Genomic DNA, 12,215 nt, shown 5'->3' on the forward strand with positions numbered 1-12,215 from the left:
TGACAGCAGGAACCTGGACTGGTGAGTTTTCTTTTCCAGGAAAAATGGCCAAAGGATGTGCCCAGGGGCCCCTGGAACTGGGCTGGGACCTGACTGTAAAGAATCCCTATATCGAAGGACGGATCGCAGACCAAAGTTGTCCCCACCTCAAACTTGTGCTGCCCTGATAGACCCAAGGGAGCCCTACAAACTGACATCAGGAACCTGGACTGGTGAGTTTTCTTTCCCAGGGAAAATTGCCAAAGGTTGTACCCAGGGGCCCCAAGCACAGCACTGGGACCTGAATGCAAAGAATCCTTATATCGAAGACTGGATCGCAGACCAAAGTTGTCCCCACCTGAAGTTGTGCTGCCCTGATAGACCCAAGGGAGCCCTACAAACTGACATCAGCAACCTGGACTGGTGAGATTTCTTTCCCAGGGAAAATGGCCAAAGTATGTGCCCAGGGGCCCCTGGTCCTGGGATGGGACCTGAATGCAAAAAATCCTTATATCAAAGGATGGTCCCCAAACTGAAGTAGTCCCCTCCACAAACCTCTGCTGCCCTGATAGACCCAAGGGAGCCCTACAAACTGACATCAGGTACCTGGACTGGTGAGTTTTCTTTCCCAGGGAAAATGGCCAAAGGATGTGCCCAGGGGCCCCTGGTCCTGGGATGGGACCTGAATGCAAAAAATCCTTATATCAAAGGATGGTCCACAAACTGAAGTAGTCCCCTCCTCAAAACTCTGCTGCCCTGATAGACCCAAGGGAGCCCTACAAACTGACATCAGCAACCTGGACTGGATGAGTTTTCTTTCCCAGGAAAAATGGCCAAAGGATGTGCCCAGGGGCCCCTGGAACTGGGCTGGGACCTGACTGTAAAGAATCCCTATATCGAAGGACGGATCGCAGACCAAAGTTGTCCCCACCTCAAACTTGTGCTGCCCTGATAGACCCAAGGGAGCCCTACAAACTGACATCAGGAACCTGGACTGGTGAGTTTTCTTTCCCAGGGAAAATTGCCAAAGGTTGTACCCAGGGGCCCCAAGCACAGCACTGGGACCTGAATGCAAAGAATCCTTATATCGAAGACTGGATCGCAGACCAAAGTTGTCCCCACCTGAAGTTGTGCTGCCCTGATAGACCCAAGGGAGCCCTACAAACTGACATCAGGTACCTGGACTGGTGAGTTTTCTTTCCCAGGGAAAATGGCCAAAGGATGTGCCCAGGGGCCCCTGGTCCTGGGATGGGACCTGAATGCAAAAAATCCTTATATCAAAGGATGGTCCACAAACTGAAGTAGTCCCCTCCTCAAAACTCTGCTGCCCTGATAGACCCAAGGGAGCCCTACAAACTGACATCAGCAACCTGGACTGGATGAGTTTTCTTTCCCAGGAAAAATGGCCAAAGGATGTGCCCAGGGGCCCCTGGCACTGGGCTGGGACCTGACAGCACAAAATCCTTATATCGAAGGCTGGACTCCAGACCGAAGTTGTCCCCTCCTCAAACTTGTGGTGCCCTGAGAGACCCAAGGGAGCCCTACAAACTGACATCAGCAACCTGGACTGGTGAGTTTTCTTTTCCAGGGAAAATGGCCAAAGGATGTGCCCAGGGGCCCCAGGCCTTGGGCTGGGACCTGACTGTAAAGAATCCCTCTATCGAAGGATGGATCCCAGACCAAAGTTGTCCCCAACCTCAAAGTTGTGCTGCTTTGATAGACCCAAGGGAGCCCTACAAACTGACATCAGCAACTTGGACTGGTGAATTTTCTTTCCCAGGGAAAATGGCCAAAGGATGTGCCCAGGGGCCCCTGGTCCTGGGATGGGACCTGAATGCAAAAAATCCTTATATCAAAGGATGGTCCCCAAACTGAAGTAGTCCCCTCCACAAACCTCTGCTGCCCTGATAGACCCAAGGGAGCCCTACAAACTGACATCAGGAACCTGGACTGGTGAGTTTTCTTTTCCAGGGAAAATGGCCAAAGGATGTGCCCAGGGGCCCCTGGCCCTGGGCTGGGACCTGAATGCAAAAAATCCCTATATCAAAGGATGGATCGCAGACCGAAGTTGTCCCCTAATCAAACATGTGCTGACCTGATAGACCCAAGGGAGCCCGACAAACTGACATCAGCAACCTGGACTGCTGAGTTTTCTTTCCCAGGGAAAATGGCCAAAGGATGTGCCCAGGGGCCCCTGGCCCTGGGCTGGGGCCTGAATGCAAAAAATCCTTATATTGAAGGATGGATCGCAGACCAAAGTTGTCCCCACCTCAAAACTCTGCTGCCCTGATAGACCCAAGGGAGCCCTACAAACTGACAGCAGGAACCTGGACTGGTGAGTTTTCTTTTCCAGGAAAAATGGCCAAAGGATGTGCCCAGGGGCCCCTGGAACTGGGCTGGGACCTGACTGTAAAGAATCCCTATATCGAAGGACGGATCGCAGACCAAAGTTGTCCCCACCTCAAACTTGTGCTGCCCTGATAGACCCAAGGGAGCCCTACAAACTGACATCAGGAACCTGGACTGGTGAGTTTTCTTTCCCAGGGAAAATTGCCAAAGGTTGTACCCAGGGGCCCCAAGCACAGCACTGGGACCTGAATGCAAAGAATCCTTATATCGAAGACTGGATCGCAGACCAAAGTTGTCCCCACCTCAAGTTGTGCTGCCCTGATAGACCCAAGGGAGCCCTACAAACTGACATCAGCAACCTGGACTGGTGAGTTTTCTTTCCCAGGGAAAATGGCCAAAGGATGTGCCCAGGGGCCCCTGGTCCTGGGATGGGACCTGAATGCAAAAAATCCTTATATCAAAGGATGGTCCCCAAACTGAAGTAGTCCCCTCCACAAACCTCTGCTGCCCTGATAGACCCAAGGGAGCCCTACAAACTGACATCAGCAACCTGGACTGGTGAGTTTTCTTTCCCAAAGAAAATGGTCAAAGGATGTGCCCAGGGGCCCCTGGCACTGGGCAGGGGCCTGACTTCAAAAAATCATTTTATCGAAGTATGGATCGCAGACCGAAGTTGTCCCCTCCTCAAACTTCTGCTGCCCTGATAGACCCAAGGGAGCCCTACAAACTGACATCAGCAACCTGGACTGGTGAGTTTTCTTTTCCAGAGAAAATGGCCAAAGGATGTGCCCAGGGGCCCCTGGCCCCTGGTTGGGACTTGATGGCACAAAATCCTTATATCGAAGGCTGGACTCCAGACCGAAGTTGTCCCCTCCTCAAACTTGTGGTGCCCTGAGAGACCCAAGGGAGCCCTACAAACTGACATCAGCAACCTGGACTGGTGAGTTTTCTTTTCCAGGGAAAATGGCCAAAGGATGTGCCCAGGGGCCCCAGGCCTTGGGCTGGGACCTGACTGTAAAGAATCCCTCTATCGAAGGATGGATCCCAGACCAAAGTTGTCCCCAACCTCAAAGTTGTGCTGCTTTGATAGACCCAAGGGAGCCCTACAAACTGACATCAGCAACTTGGACTGGTCAATTTTCTTTTCCAGGGAAAATGGCCAAAGGATGTGCCCAGGGGCCCCTGGTCCTGGGATGGGGCCTGACTGCAAAAAATCCTTATATCAAAGGATGGTCCCCAAACTGAAGTAGTCCCGTCCACAAACCTCTGCTGCCCTGATAGACCCAAGGGAGCCCTACAAACTGACATCAGGAACCTGGACTGGTGAGTTTTCTTTTCCAGGGAAAATGGCCAAAGGATGTGCCCAGGGGCCCCTGGCCCTGGGCTGGGACCTTAATGCAAAAAATCCCTATATCAAAGGATGGATCGCAGACCAAAGTTGTCCCCACCTCAAACTTGTGCTGACCTGATAGACCCAAGGGAGCCCTACAAACTGACATCAGGAACCTGGACTGGTGAGTTTTCTTTCCACGGGAAAATGGCCTGTGATTGTGCGCAGAGCTCCCTGGGTCTTAGGGTGAGGCTGACTAGAAATAATCCGAATATTAAAGGATATATTCGGACCCCAGCTGCCCGCCCCCCCCCCCCCCAAACTTGTGCTTTTCTGACAGTGCCAAGGGAGCCCTACAAACTGACGCCAGGGACCTGGGCTGGTGAATTTGCTTTCACCAAGTAGATATCCCTCATATTTTCACAGGGCCCTGCGATGCCGCTGGGTTGTCAGGTCCCAAGTTTCCTTTTGCCTCCTCAATATCAAAACAGCACAGGATTTCTCCCAGTCGAAGTCTCCCATCCCCAAGTACTCAGGGTTTTTTATTTCTTTACCGAATACCCGTTGCAAACTGACAGTACAAAGCTTCGGGCTTGATATTTCCTGTGCAGTATTTCACCTCCAGAAATCTGCCACCATAAAACCCTAACCACAACCACCTTGCTTTGCTCAGAAATCACAACCTTCAGACCAGCATCATGGCACCTTACCCACTGGCCCTCCACTGGCACCTTCCCCAAGCACTCCAGTACATTCCAGAAGTACTCTGCATTTTCAGTGGGCATCCTGTCAGACCCTCATCCTTACCCTAAAAACGCACCAAGGAATCCTAAAATAGCCATTAGGAAGGTATAACAATTCTCTAAAAGTCACCAGAGAAAGCCTTCAAAATTCCCCTAAATATTCCTAATAGCCCTGCAAAAAAAAAAAAAAAAAAAAAAACACTCAAGGAAGCCTGCTCAGCCTCCAAACCCCTTCCTGTTGCTCTCTAGCCCACAGATGTCATCCCTACCTTTTAGCAGCGGGTCCTGTTGTCCTCTGAGGGTTCCGGCGTTGTCCTGGTGCGAGGGTCGCTGCCCTGTCCCACTGGGAGGCTTCCGGTGTGGTCTCGCTGTCAGGCTTGCTGTGCTGTGCTGCTGTTGTTGGGGCTGAAAAGGGAAAAGGCTGCTTAGGGTGAGGTACGGGTGGCGTGAGGGGTGCCGCACCTGTACCCTAACTTGCCTCCTAAGATGTACCCTGTAGCCCTGATCTCCACTGGACTGTCCAGCCCTCAAGGCCTCACCCTTTACCCCTGACCCCTCCCTCTGCCCCCCAGCCCTCAGGCTCTGGCTGTCACCCTCGAGCCCCCCCCTGCCCCTCAAGCCCCCTCTCAGCTGCCCCTCAGCTCCTGTGTGCCACCCTTAATCCCTCTCCTCTGCCCCTCAGCCCCCAGCTTCTCTGTGTCACCCTCCAGCTGCCCCTGCCCCCCTCAGCATCTCTCTGTGTCAGCCACTGTCCCCCCCCCGTTCCCCCCTGAAGCACAGCCTCTGTCACCCTCAAGGCCCCACAGTGCCCCTCAAGCTGCCCCTCAGCCGCGATGCCATGAAAAGACCCTAAAAACCCATAAAAATGCCCTAAAAAATCCCTCATCTTCAAAACGCCTTAAAACTTTCACAACAACATAACAATAGCCTCTGAACGCCCTTAAAATAAAATAAAAACAAAATAAAAATACCCTACTTTAAAACACCCCTAAAAGCCCCGAAAGAACCTTTTAAAAAAAAAAAATCCCTACATATTCCTAAGAGCTCTTAGAACAGCTCCATAATCCTTAAAACACATCGATAAGACCCTAAAAACCAGCGCAGCGAGGGAGGCTGGAAGATGCGAAGCCGCGCTCCCGGCCCCGGGCGCAGCGCGGCTCCGGCAGGAAAGCGGCTCCTCCGGCAGGCAGAGGCGGCGCCGCGCCGGCAGACCCCCGCCCGCTGCCCCCGGCCCGGCGGGGCCGGCACCGGGCCCGGGGGGCCCCGGCGGCGCCCGAGCCCCGCGCCCGGAGCGGACGGAGCGGCGGCACCGGCCGGCACCGGCCCCGGCCGCCCTCGGCCCGCGGAGCCGCCTCCAGCCCTCCCCTCACTCACAGACACCGCCCCGCTCGCCGCTCGCTCCCGCCCCTCGCCCCTCCCGCCGCTTCGGCCGGGCTCCGGCTGGGGGGCTGCAGTACCGCCCTGTGCCCACAAGGCGGCAGCACTTGTCCAGAGGGTCCGCGACACGATGGCGGCCCGTGGGGCCCTTGACGGAGAGAGGCGTTTTTGCCCATGCCTGTCGGCTCCCGCCAAAAACCCGCACGCTCGCGGTGCTGCTGACCCCACAGCCCGTGTGCACGACACCCGAACCTCCGCGGAAAATCTCGTCGGGGGGCGCCGGCGGTGCGCGCAATTCACGCAGTGTAAAAAACAGACACGGGTCCTCGAATTTCAACGTCCTCGTTTTCGCGCCCTCTCGAGAAGGTCAAGCGAGTCCGCGCCACGCCACTCCCAAGATGGCGGCCGCGGGCGGCGGGCTGCAGTACCGCTCTCTGCCCACACGGCGGCAGCACCGCGCCGTCCCCGCCGGCACGGCCTCGGCAGCGAACGCCCCAAAGCGTCCGCGCGGGAAAGAACGGAACAAAAAGCCTGCCTGCGACCCGACAGGAACCGAAAGAAAAAAGCTTTCCTCTTAAACTGCATTGCAACAGGGTTTGTTTTTATATTTTTCAGATTTATACTCACAGTCGGATTTGTAATGGATACTGATGGAAAATTGTATTTTTATCACTTCTTACATTTATTCCTATTCTATTTTATTACATTTTATTTTTTATACATATCTTATTAGATTGCTTACATATTTCTATAGTTAGATTTAGGTTTCTAAAAGGTTTGTATTGCTTAAAATAAAACCCTGCCTCTATCCAAGTAAAAATCTTTTTAAAAAAACCCTTTATTTAAACTCCATTTAAATGTATCTCCATTTCTCGCATTTATATTCAAATGTATATTTTAAATGTAGATTGATGTATGATGCTATTTATAGTCTATCTCTTCCTAATACTCATTTTTATTTCTATTTTATATTTTTATATATACACCTGTATACATTGATTATATATTTCCATATTTAGAATGATATCAAACTAAAATGTATATTCATCTCTTTTCCATTAAAACCCTGCCTCCAACCAAATAAAAACGAAAAAAGCCCTTTCTTTAAACGATTTTCGAATATTCTTATATTTTTTTCATCATTATAGTCACATTTGAACTTCTACTTTATATAGATGTATTTATAAATATATTTTATATATATATAATAAGGTAGCGAGATAGATAAATTATTTTTTAAACTCTATTTCGTACACACTGCTAATACTTATATTTACTTACCTTTGAATTATCAAATCGATCTCAACGTATTTAGGATATATTTCTATACAAAGACTTCTAATTTTACTTTATTTCTATTCATAATTTTAATAATAAAACCCCTACCTAATACCAAATAGAACATAAAAATCCCCTTTATTCTAAATTATATTTAAATATTTCTATACTTCTATTTTTGATTTTTATAAGTAATTATCTATTCTATCACAACATTTTGAGGTACTATATTTCGATAGATAGTATTTATGACATGAAATGTGTTATAATAAGACACATACAGTTAAATACGCATTAGGTACTGTATTGATTCCTATTGTTTTGTAATATTCATATATCCACATGTATTAATTATACATTTCTATATGGATATTTATGTTTATAATCGATATTTATATGCATATAAACATATAAAATACTCCATATCAAACAAGGTTATACCTAATAGTAACGGACAGCATTATTTATGTTACACGTTTCATTTATATATTTTCCATTTACATTTAAAATTGAAGCTTTATATTCCCATTATCATGTTTATGCATGTGTTCTATTTCATTAGAGTTATAGTTAAAACTTTGCAGTTATAATCTAATTCCTAAATATAAAATGCCAAAACAAACAGCATCAAATTCCCACCAATACCGTCCAAAAAATTCAGAAAGGCTCCACCAGCCAACCAACTACCAGCAAAAAAACCCGCAGTACATTCCTTTCACCAGCAGCTCTTATCGCGTCACAAAAACGAAACAAATATTTTAAAAAACCCTATAGAAACCCACACAGCAAATCACAAAAACCACTATAAAGGAAAAAAAAAAAAGAGCCAACTAACTTACCATACTCCAAACCATACAAGAGACCCCCAACGTTTGTAAAAAAAATAATAACCAAAACCCTACCACTACACTAACTCATAAAGAGAACCCCATGCTCTATAAAATTAACTAAAAAAAAACACCAAATAATTACAGATATAAAAATATGGGAACCACGAAGAAACAAAAAATTCACCCCCCAGATAAAATAAACACCTAAAGAGATCCACCATGGAAATGTCCATGCTCCCAAAAGTAAAACCAATAAAAACAACAACCAAACACATCAAACGACAAAAAAAATATATATTAACAACAACAAAATAAGTATTCTTAACTCAAGAAACAAAAATTGCCTCAAACCATCAAAACACAGATACCACCTAGAAATAAACACGTCGCCAAAAGAGAAATGTAACCACAAACAATATCTCCCAAGTTCTCGGCAACAATGAAACATACACGGCAATCAAATAAGCCAAACGAATGAAACCCCTATAATGTAATAAACAAGAATGCATTCATCAATATTAAAAGAAACCTCACCGATTAACTCCAGGGCACTCCCTCAAGCCCACCAAAACAAACACTATGCACTCGCGCTAATAAAAGCCTCCACAACCGAATTGAAAAACAACCCTCTACATCATGCTACGACCCATAAAAACCAGCGTAAACCTTTAGAAACGCATCCTTAAAAAACATAAGAACCGATCAAAAAGAAATCCAACAACAACACTCAATCCAAAAAAAACCTTGTCACGAGCACCCGAAGCAAGAACCGTAACAACCAAGAAGCGCCCGGGGCCCTTCTCCTACAGCGACGCCGATCAAAAGCCACCGATCCCAGGAGCTCCTCAGGAGCGCCTCAAAAGCAGCGCAGCGAGGGAGGCTGGAAGATGCGGAGCCGCGCTCCCGGCCCCGGGCGCAGCGCGGCTCCGGCAGGAAAGCGGCTCCTCCGGCAGGCAGAGGCGGCGCCGCGCCGGCAGACCCCCGCCCGCTGCCCCCGGCCCGGCGGGGCCGGCACCGGGCCCGGGGGGCCCCGGCGGCGCCCGAGCCCCGCGCCCGGAGCGGACGGAGCGGCGGCACCGGCCGGCACCGGCGCGGCGCCCGCGCCGCCTCCCCCGCCCGCCGGCCCGGCCAAAGCTCCGCTCGGCTCCGCACGGCTCGCACCGGCGCGGCTCCGGCGGGCCCGCGGCAGCCCAGCCGCGCCCAGCTCCCCTTCCGCCCCGGCCAGCCCCGGCACTGCCGGCAGGGCTCCGCGCCGCACCCTTCGCTGCCGGGCCGGGGGCAGAAGAAGCGCCCCGAATGCAGCGGCACAGCCCGATCCCCGCCCTGCCAGCGCTGCCACGGCTGCAGCTCCCTTCCTCTGAAGGCCCGACTCTGATGCCACGCTCCGGCGCTCACCTCACCCCAACGAGGGCACAGAAACGTAGCCTTCCCTTCAATCGCGTCCCCTAGAAGAGAAGAAAAGAAGCGGCTTGCCTCAAACGATGGCAAAAGGGGGCTTTTTACCTCAGTCCAAACCCCTTAAAAGGGGGGACAACAGGACTGCCCCCTCCAATTCAACCTCAGGAAGACGAAGTTTCAAAGGGAAAGGAGAAAAGTCCCGGCTGCAAAGGCGCACCGGCTCACCTGCTGCTTCTCGGCACAAAGGTTTGTCCCTCGGCTCCTCCTCAGAGCAAGGCTCCACGTATCCAGGTGGGTTTCCAGGTGATCCCCCAGACCCTGCCTGAAGCGCCCACTGTCCTTCCAGGAGACAACCCCGGGAGCCCCCCATAAACTCCTCTCCTCCAGCAGCTCCGTGCAAAAGCATTGCGAGGAAAACCCCCTAAATCAGCTGCCGGAGGAGCCGCGCCCTCCTCATCATCCTCACAGCCCACACCTGGGGCTGCTCTGAGCCCTCCTCATCCTCACAGCTCACACCTGGGGCTGCTCTGAGCCCTCCTCATCCTCACAGCTCACACCTGCCGCTGTTGCCGCACTTCAACAGCGTCTCTCTGTCTCCAGCACACAGCCCACTTCGCACAGACACAGATCCAACAGAAATCTGCTACGGGTGTCGGCTTTTCTTAATCCGCCTGGGTGCACGGTTAAAACATGTACATGCATTGATGGTCATTGAGAGAAAGCTTTCCCCTGGAGAAAACAGTCCTTTTGCTGGCACACTTTGATACACCTTCGCAAAAAGCAGAAGCAGTAGCGAGTCCTAAGACCCCTGCCGAAGAACCCAGCCCTGTTTGGGACACCCAAAGCAGCAGACCTCGAAAAAGGAGGGGGAAAGTCAAGCTTGGAGGGGAAAAAGAGGACAGAAGTACAGCAGCCTTTAAAAATGCCTGCACGGAGCAATAGTGGGAACCAGTCACATTTCTTCTTTCCTTGCTTTCTTTGATGACATAAATAGGAAGTAAGAACACGTTAAACAAAAGGCAAGAGTTAGGATTTGACAGGTATTCATTTTGGCAAGCTGCATAACAAACGCCTCTTCTGAGACTGAGACGCCTTTTGGGGAATGGCAGAGAACGGAGGGAAAAGGTGCCGGGGAGCCCTTTTTGTTCCCTTCAGCCTCTGCAGCTGCTCCGCTGGTTTCAGGGCACTTGCTTGGTTCGTTCCTAGAGAAAAAGGCTAGGGCATGATTTTCAGAACTACTGCCCGTCCCCAGCCAGCTTCCTACGTTCCTGCACACAAATGAACGGATAGAGAGATGGCTCATTTCCAAATGCGTTTAGTTTTAGAATCCTATTCTTTACCAATAGCTGTAAAAACAAAACACTTGCCAGGTTTTAGTGTTATACGCACACCCCTCCCAGGGAATTTTGGGGCAGCTTTGGGTTACTCTGCGGGACGGCACCCAGCGTGGCCCCCTCCCCTCATTCGCCACCCACCCGCTCCCCCACCGCAGTGTGCGTCCCTCTCCTGGGGACCTTGGGGTGCCCCAAATGGCATCAGAGCCCCGAGTCTTCAGCCCCTTTTCCTGACCCCCGAAGAAGGCACAGGGGGAGTCCAACTGCCCTGGAGAGCAGCTAAAAGGACTGTTTTCTCCGGGGGAAAGCTTTCTCTCAATGACCATCAATGCACGTACATGTTTTAACCGTGCACCCAGGCGGATTAAGAAAAGCCGACACCCGTAGCAGATTTCTGTTGGATCTGTGTCTGTGCGAAGTGGGCTGTGTGCTGGAGACAGAGAGACGCTGTTGGAGTGCGGCAACAGCGGCAGGTGTGAGCTGTGAGGATGAGGAGGGCTCAGAGCAGCCCCCGGTGTGAGCTGTGAGGATGAAGAGGGCTCAGAGCAGTCCCAGGTGTGAGCTGTGAGGCTGCGGAGGGCTCAGAGCAGCCCCAGGTGTGAGCTGTGAGGATGAGGAGGGCTCAGAGCAGCCCCCGGTGTGAGCTGTGAGGATGATGAGGAAGGGGCGGCTCCTCCGGCGGCTGATTTAGGGGGTTTTCCTCCCATCGCTTTTGTACGGAGCTGCTGGAGGAGAGGAGTTTATGGGGGGCTCCCGGGGCTCTCTCCTGGAAGGATGGTGGGCGCTTCGGACAGGGTGTGGGGGATCACCTGGAAAGCCACCTGGATACGTGGAGCATTGTTCAAAGGAGGAGCCGAGGGACAAACCTTTGTGCCGAGAAGCAGCAGGTGAGCCAGTGTGCCTTTGCAGCCGGGACTTTTCTCCTTTCCCTTTGAAACTTCGTCCTCCTGAGGTTGAATTGGAGGGGGCAGTCCTGTTGTCCCCCCTTTTAAGGGGTTTGGACTGAGGTAAAAAGCCCCCTTTTGCCATCGTTTGAGGCAAGCCGCTTCTTTTCTTCTCGTCTAGGGGACGCGATTGAAGGGAAGCCTACGTTTCTGTGCCCTCGTTGGGGTGAGGTGAGCGCTGGAGCGTGGCATCAGAGTCGGGGCTTCAGAGGAAGGGAGCTGCAGCCGTGGCAGCGCTGGCAGGGCGGGGATCGGGCTGTGCCGCTGCATTCGGGGCGCTTCTTCTGCCCCCGGCCCGGCAGCGAAGGGTGCGGCGCGGAGCCCTGCCGGCAGTGCCGGGGCTGGCCGGGGCGGAAGGGGAGCTGGGCGCGGCTGGGCTGCCGCGGGCCCGCCGGAGCCGCGCCGGTGCGAGCCGTGCGGAGCCGAGCGGAACTTTGGCCGGGCCGGCGGGCGGGGGAGGCGGCGCGGGCGCCGCGCCGGTGCCGGCCGGTGCCGCCGCTCCGTCCGCTCCGGGCGCGGGGCTCGGGCGCCGCCGGGGCCCCCCGGGCCCGGTGCCGGCCCCGCCGGGCCGGGGGCAGCGGGCGGGGCTCTGCCGGCGCGGCGCCGCCTCTGCCTGCCGGAGGAGCCGCTTTCCTGCCGGAGCCGCGCTGCGC

At 52.4% G+C, this 12,215-nt stretch overlaps 1 long non-coding RNA gene across 3 annotated transcripts in view; it reads left to right on the plus strand.

The window, feature by feature from the left end:
* LOC144248584 (uncharacterized) overlaps positions 1-12,215 on the plus strand; it is a 107,914-nt gene that overhangs the window by 73,057 nt on the left and 22,642 nt on the right. The window lies entirely within an intron of this gene.

Source organism: Lonchura striata, unplaced genomic scaffold (assembly GCF_046129695.1).
Source record: "Lonchura striata isolate bLonStr1 unplaced genomic scaffold, bLonStr1.mat Scaffold_187, whole genome shotgun sequence".
Classification (NCBI taxonomy): Eukaryota; Metazoa; Chordata; class Aves; order Passeriformes; family Estrildidae; genus Lonchura; species Lonchura striata.